The sequence below is a fragment of the Syngnathus typhle genome, linkage group LG2, assembly GCF_033458585.1.
Source record: "Syngnathus typhle isolate RoL2023-S1 ecotype Sweden linkage group LG2, RoL_Styp_1.0, whole genome shotgun sequence".
Taxonomy (NCBI): domain Eukaryota; kingdom Metazoa; phylum Chordata; class Actinopteri; order Syngnathiformes; family Syngnathidae; genus Syngnathus; species Syngnathus typhle.
The window spans coordinates 11496697-11505276 of NC_083739.1; positions in this window are offsets into that span (position 1 = coordinate 11496697).

Consider the following 8580-nt stretch of genomic DNA (forward strand, 5'->3'; position numbering starts at 1 on the left):
CTGTGATGGACACAAAAGTAACACTGCATGCAGTGCCAGAAGGACAAAATCTGCGCAAATCTAACATGCATGAGAGAGAATTGACTGTGTTAGAGATGACGGACAGGTTGCCCTCGGCTCTCAGAGTGTGTAAATCTGCGTGTGTGTGTGCGTGAGTGTGTGTGTATATGTGTCCATGGGCTCCAGCTGTCAAGAGGCCTCTGTCTCCTGGTCCTGACATGTCTCCGATACTCCCTGCTGTGAGAGTCCATGTCACCTCCACACACACCCACACCCACACACCCACACACATGCACACACACACACCCACGCACACACACACTGATGCTTGATCCATGGTGGCCCAAACCCCTCCTCAATGCGCGAGGCCCCTGGTCAAGATCCTGACAAAATGTGTTAGAATTGCACCGAAGGAACTTGTACCCCCACTAGGGCTCCAGACTACCATTTATTATTACTAAGAGCAGAGTAGGTCCTAATTTAAAATTTAGAAGCCGACACCACAGTAAATGTTCATAATTTACCGCATTTTTACTGTATAACCGAAAAATACTTGCAGAAACTACAATGTTTTCAATGCACAATCCAAAGTCATGTTTCAACACATCATACACTTCTTAGTTTGTTTCATACGTGGCATCTCAAAATTGCATTCATGGCTGTGGACTACTAACATCTAAAAAATCAAGGCCTTCTATATATTTGCAGATATATAAATATTAATCATCCATCCATCCATCCATCCATCCATCCATCCATCCATCCATCCATCCATCCATCCATCCATCCATCCATCCATCCATCCATCCATCCATCCATCCATCCATCCATCCATCCATCCATCCATCCATCCATCCATTTTAGAGAAGTTGCCAACAGGAATTACTTGACCACTCCAGCTGTTCCTCTGCCGACAGAAAGCCAAAACACCTAGACATGCGTCACATGGTCAGCCATCACTCCCAAATGTGAACATAGCCAGGGAGCTGGGAGCAGTCGGACGAAGCTGCGAAATGAGGAGGATTAGTCACTTTGTCAGGCTACTCTCGGGTGGATGGCGAGCCGCTGGGGGCAGAGGAGGGAGATAAAAGGAAGAACGATGACATCACAGGCCAGATAGAGGGGCCAAAAAGGCTACGAACAACAAAGTAAGTAAGATATGACATCAAAATTCAGTGTGTTCTCCCATTTCCAATCACCCCACAAAGTACTGGACTATTACAACTTTTTAGAAATGATCTTAAGGCCTATTTTCTTTACTCCAATATGCTGATTTACAATAATTGACCTAGAAAAAAAATGGCGAAACAAAAAATTTACATGAGATTAAAGACCAATATTATTAACAGAAAACATCAATTTAATAAAGATAAAAATGAAGTCTAGTACAATTATGTCAATTAAAGGTGTCTGACATTCAAGGAAACGTATAAAACCTGCTTCGAGACCTTCGAGGAACACGGCTGAGAAGGCCTGGTGTACGATGAAGTCATTGCAGAGTATGGCTGTTTTACTATGACAAACAGGGGCGGAGCTAGGATGGACAAAAAAGCATAGCGTCTGAAGAAAACACAAGTCTCTAAGAAGACAAAGTGAAAGCCTTCTTTTACTTCCCCCTTAAGGAGTCATCAAATCACACCAAGCTTCCAAATTACACCTGTCAAATTAGTGTTATGCTTTTTGGACACATGCAAACATTTGAGTGACACTGTTAGTTAATAAAAACTTTGGTCACGAGCTATAATTGGTGGCAACAAACAGGACAGAGGGTTCAACATTTCCCCCCCCCAAAAAAAGTAGACAAGTGCAAGTGAATTTAAGCAAACCACATAAAGAAGTGACCATTTAACTACATTTTGACTTCTGTCATCGTCAGTCTGTTAGTCTGCACTTATAATTGTCCGTCCGTCCATGCTCATTATTTTAAAAGCGCTTCCGTCAGTCAGTCAATCATCATTTCACAGCTTTTGCCATTAAAAAAGGCACAATACGACTGAGATGAGTCACACTTGTTGCATCACAGTCAGGTTAGGGGAAGGCAGATTGACAACACACGCAATAATAACATTATTAAATGTAATTTGAACAAATCAGTTATGTGAGAGAGAAACTGGCATTTCTTGACATAAATTAGTACCCTAGAAGTAGCTCTCAGTTGCTAAATGTTTGGGGATGCCTAGTTGTTCTCTAGTTGTTTCTCTTCCCCTACTGTGGACCCCCCCCCCCCCCCAACTGTTTAATTCTATACATTCTATTTAATAATGGTTGATTTTACTGTGTACTTTCTTAAAGGTACAATTCTGTCAAGTGGTATTTTCTTATTGAAAACACAGTCTTATTGGTGTTTCTTAGTAGTCTTGGAATGGATGAAAAGCTTTTCATTCTTTTAAATCATTCTTTTAAATAAGGATTGTTGATTTGAAATGCAAGTGATTGAAGTTACGAACGAGGTCACTGAACAAATTCAGTCAATGAGGCATGATAAAAAGAAAAACAATTAACAAAGCAAATCAATGCATTCAAAATATCAAATGAATTGTGCTCTTAAACACACATTGACCTTTGTAAGTGTGTGTGCATGTGTGTGCGTGGGTGTGCGTGTGTGTCTAAGGGTAAGAACAGGAGGTGCGGGATCTCAAAATCTCTTGGTCCCATGTGAAAATGTGGCCATCGTTGGCACCATCTGTGCACCCAGCAGGGAGCGCTCTGAGTCATATGGACACACAAAGGTGCTCACTTTCTCTTCCCCTACTGTGGACCCCCCCAACCCCTCAACCCCTACACAAACACGCACACTCCCACACACTTATTTTGGGACATGTCATGTGTTCAGGGTGATGGCGAGAGTGCTGAGACATCACTCAGGAACTGGCGCTCCAAACACAATTTTTTTTTTCATCATCATTAGTCCTGACAACCACAAACAAAAGGGTAGAATCAAATGTGATCCAGGCCAAGAGCTTGAATTTGATTGACAGTGTCAGATTTGATAATCACACACGGTTCTTTTCATTTTAGAAAATGTTGGTGGATACATTTTCTTCCAATTCTGGATTGACCCTAGTAATGTACTAATGGTATGTACCCCACTTTAGAATCACCACTATTTAAGAGGAGGCAGGTTAGGGCCCTCTCTAGGGCCAAGTGTAGTTGTTCTCGGAGAAGCATCTCATAAATGAAGTGGATTTCTTTTTATCAACAAAGGAGCCCTATCGTCTCTTTTGAATTGCTTCTCTTTCATAGATATATATAGAAGCCCACTTATGTCCAAATCCAATAAGATGAGAGGGTCAAAATATCATTTCTCAAAATGTAAAATGGCAGATATAACCATTGGAATAAGTGAAACCAATTCTATCATTCTTGCTGTCAGCAAAAATAAACTTCATGTGCTTGACATAGAAAAAGACACACGAGAATATTGGAGCTTCTAATTCGTTTACATCTGCATTTGATACCAAATTGTTAAGTGTGCACAAGCAATTTAAGTGAATAAAGTGAGGTGCACAAAAATCAATCATCTAAAATTAATAGTCTAAAGGGTTAAAACTCCAGCAACATCAATACTAGTTTCGTTTTGTTTTGTTTTTTACAATAAGCCAACAGACTTTCCCAAGTTAGTAAGAGGTCTGCTAGAAAACACAACCACGTGCTTTATAAAAACATACAGTAAGTCATTAAAAAGAACGTATGCATTTTTTTTCACCAAGTTAATGGACATTGTGCAGCTCCTTCTGGTGTACATGCCTTAGCCACCTTGTGGCAGTATAACACAGACATATACATTCCTGTACATGGAGAAGATTTCCCCTCCTCATTAAGCCAGTAATATTAGTCATTCTTTGTAGATGATAAAGAACGTACTACATATGCCTGAGTATTGATATATTAGTGTCTACGTGTTTTGCACCACCGTTTCTGTTGAAACATCTGTTATTGTCAAGCTCCAATTTTGTGCACCCTTTTTTTGTAATGGGCCCTACAACCCGCAACCCCAAGATCCAAAGTCCCCATCTGGCTGATGAGTTCATTAAATCCATAGCTTTGCCAAAGATCATGGCACCGTTGCGGCCAAACTGGGAGGCATCAAAGGGTCCCCGGTGGCCATTGGGCCCAAGCCATGGTCACTGGAAGGGTGACAGGAAAGTCTCAGAAAGTCGCACATGTCCTTGGTCCATTCATAGAGGCCAAGCTTGTTATTTTTCACATTAGCAATCTGCTTTGGGTCTTGTTCGTCCCTGGAACTTGAGCAGGAGAAGCGCAGGGGCCGGGGCTCTGAAGGGTCCACATAAACAATGAGGCTAACAGATTTGTAATAATCCCCACAGGTCGTAGGGACATCTGGCCCGCACTCCCAGCGTTGGCACAATTAATGCAGAAAAGACAAAACAAAAAGCGCCAGGGGCACAGATCTGTGAGATTTAAAGGCTGCTTTGTAGGTGTGTCTGTTAGAGCATTGATTGGGGCATCTGATCAAGTCAACTGCTGCGGGAATTTTCTTCCAACTTGATCAGCTCTTCAGACTGGACACATTGTATTGAAATTCATTCTAATTGGGTCTTGGGCTGCCAAATACAGTATAGTACATACTTCACCTGCACCATTTCTCTTTTCTTCCTCTCCCTCTGTCCTGCGTTCCCTTCTTCACAGGTCAACCCGGGTCAGGCCCAGGGTGGATGGGCTCAGGTGGAGCCTCAGCTGGAGCGGGAGGGGGAGGGGGAGCATCCATGACTCCGTCCTATGAGCCAACCAAGAGGCAGTGCTTTAAAAAATAAAAACGAGAAAACAAACATGTGCAAGTACAACAAAAAAAAATAAAACAGCTTTGTCCCTTCCACTTTGTTTTTCCACACCTCCCCCATCATCTCTCCCTTGCTCTCCGTCTCCTGGGAGAGGCCTGGCCGGGGCCTGGCCTGGACGCCATCTGCTGCATAATGTAGCTGGATGGAAGTCCAAATCCTTCATTTCCACTCACTGTTTGTCATGCGTGTGTCCACTTGCACCTATGCACATCACTGTGACATGTCTGACTGATGGCTCTGATGCAATTATTAACACATTTGCGCATGTTAACGTTTCCTCATCACGATCGTCTGTGCAACGGTAGCAATTTTACTTCTCCAATGTAAAAAAATGAAATGAATAAATTGCCAGTTTCGTTTATGCCAAGACAAGCTTGTGAAAACCACAGAAGAAGAAATATTTTTATATTTTTACCCTCTACTCAAATGTTTTAATAAATAAAATCATTTGTTTTCGTTCAAAACAAAATACAATTCTTTGAGGCGCCAGTCGCCCAGTCTTGCTCCAGGTGAAAGAATGGCATCCAGCCAGAGGAGTCACAAATTTTCTTTTTGTTAACACAATCATTGCGTGCGGTGTTTAAACAGCCCGCCCCACTCGGTGGCGCTGGTAACCCGGAGGTTCAGAGTTGTCCCTCCCGGTGGGGCCACTGTAAATGGTGGGGGCCATCTGTTTTCTGCTAATAAGCCTTCTCTCCACTCGCCCTTTCACCTCGTCTTGCTCAAGTCTGTGTTCTTTTCCTTTGGTTTGTCCACGTCTCAGTACAGAGTCCACACAAACACCTCAAATGACAAAATAAAGGAGGACATTTGCGTGTTGGTACAAAAACAGGCAGTGTGTGTTTAGTGGAATGGAGAGGCACTGAAATATCAGTGTTGAACCTTGACTCCTGACCGGCTATCCATGGCTGTTGACAGAAAGTAAATGTGACATGCCCCTCCTCCTTTGAACCCAAATACTGTCCAGTGCACCCCACCCGTACAGCTGCTCCAGGCAGCGCTGGTATACACTCGCATGACATCTTATTATGGGTTGCAGAAGTCCAATTGCGATGGGACGTGAATGCGGTAGCATGTGACCGCTTTTCACAAAGGCATGGAAAAAAAAACAATTCTGGGTACATTTTATTGTGTGTTGTGAGTGTTTTTTTACTCAAATTGATATTTCATTTGGACATATTAAGTTAGATAACATCCAACTACACACATATGATGAAAATGACAAAACATGATTATATCCATCATTCCAGCCTGCATTCAATAAATGAAATGCTGGTAGTAATATTACTGAAAATATGAGTGTTTTCTTGTATTTTGTATAATCTAGTCACTTTTTTGTATCAGACGTGTGTGCAAATGTATAGGCACTTTTAATAAGACCTCATTGTTTCATTATTTTGCTCCAGTTTCATGAATGATTCTTGTGAGGCCATTTCAAATGAGATACGAACCAACAAAGAAAATGTCCACACAGTAAATTCTGTGCAAAGATACAAAAAACACAAGCACACAGACACCATAGTGGTGAGGATTTTTCTTAGCCTTTCCTTTTCTTATTTGAGTTCAATTAAGACTTCAGCTCTCTGGGCATGTAAAGGACACACTTGAAAAACAAACTGTTTTATCTGGTCTTTTATGTGATGATTGGTAAAATAGGTTTTGCATGTTTTTGACACTCAATCAGCATGATGAAAAAAAATCTCATCACTGTGTTATGGTCCATACTGGAAATTAAAATGTAACTTTCTAAATACAATTTTAAAAGTGCATTTTATCAGCATTTTATGGCTGTTTCATCATTTGCTTTGAGAGTGGGAGTTCACTCATTGAGCGGTCACCTCATGAATCCATCCATCTATTTTTTCACGAGGGTCACGGGAATGCTGGAGCCTATCCCAGCTGTCTTAGGGCGGTAGGCGGGGGACACCCTGAACTGGTCGCCCGCCAATCGCAGGGCACACCTAGACAAACAACCAGTCACTGAAAATTTGGAATGGTCAATCGGCCTACCATGCTTGTTTTGGGGAGGAGCACCCGGAGGAAACCCACATAAGCACGAGGGAGAACATGCTCACTTTACACAGGAAGGCTGGAGCCTGGATCAAACCCGCAACTTCCAAACTGTGAGGCGGATGTGCTAACCGGTGGTCCACTGTGCTGCACCACCTTTTATTTAAAAAATGAATTATTATGATTGTCAAAGAGCTATTATTATGGGACAGTATGTCTGCTTTGGAGTAACATCTGTCTCAGATGGCCCTGGATCGATCAGAATAGTTGCCATGACGACACAATAATGTGACATGGAGAGACTGACTGAAGGCAAACCGAGCAGAGGAAGGTGGTTTTGGGTTGACATGTGCGCACACACACTCACACACCGGCCTTGAGCTGTCCTGCTCACACAGCGCGGAGGTGTTGAGTACAAAGATGTTTGCTTGCTCGCGCACACCTCAAATGTGAGAGGAGGCCACACACGCATGCGACATTACCGCTGTGCATGACAACACCCATGTATCTTCTGATATTGTTCATTATCTGGGGCTGTTGCATTATCTGATTTATTCCTTCTTGTGGCGTACCTCAATACAGCCGAGTGCTATTTCACCATTATGTGCCTATCCTGTTTGCATCTCATTCAGGCACAATTGAGGGGATCAATATACAGAGGGGGGTGGCATGTGTGCAAATGGAGCCTTGCAAAATAGCAGCCTGTCTTAGCTGGCCAGCTTAGAGTCATGTGTATGTTAGATGATTTATCTATCTATCTATCTATCTATCTATCTATCTATCTATCTATCTATCTATCTATCTATCTATCTATCTATCTATCTATCTATCTATCTATCTATCGATCTATCGATCTATCGATCTATCGATCGATCGATCGATCGATCGATCGATCGATCGATCGATCGATCGATCTATCTATCTATCTATCTATCTATCTATCTATCTATCTATCTATCTATCTATCTATCTATCTATCTATCTATCTATCTATCTATCTATCTATCTATCTATCTATCTATCTATCTATCTATCTATCTATCTATCTATCTATCTATCTATCTATCTATCTATCTATCTATCTATCTAGTTAGTTAGTTAGTTAGTTAGTTAATTAGTTAGTCCAATCAGATTTTGTGTGTTGCCATTCTCATTGTAAATCTGTCCTGCGCCTTCAAAATCCCAAATCCAGATCAGCAACTAGCGAATAAACGAACAAAATACATAGTACATAGTAAAGTATTAAACTAAAATAAAATAAAATCTGAGATTAAACTAAATTTACGACAAAAGGCAACATGACTAGGGTTACTTGACACATGATAGCAACATACACGATTGTAAAACAATATGAGAAAGGCAGACTACAAGACTTTTTTGTTTTGTATTATGAGGTGTTCCGAGACAATGAGGTTTTATCAATGGGTCGGAAGCTTTTTATTCTCTCAATAACTAACAAAGCACATACACACACGGACACACACACACACGCACACACGCATACACACACACTCACACACTACTGTACATGTCCACGCCTGTTTCTCACAATTACATTGATTTAATGCCTCATTCCCGTCTATTAATCCCAAATTCTATTCACATTCACTTTTAATGCGTTCCCCTCCGGACAAAAGGGAGGTTAGATTTATTCCTCATTTGGGTCCATGTGGGTGGGTGGAGGAGGGTTGGTCTGGTTCATGCATGGGCATAACCTGGGCCCCTGAAGGAAGGGCCCCCACTGCCAGCTGCCAGCCATAATCAAGCC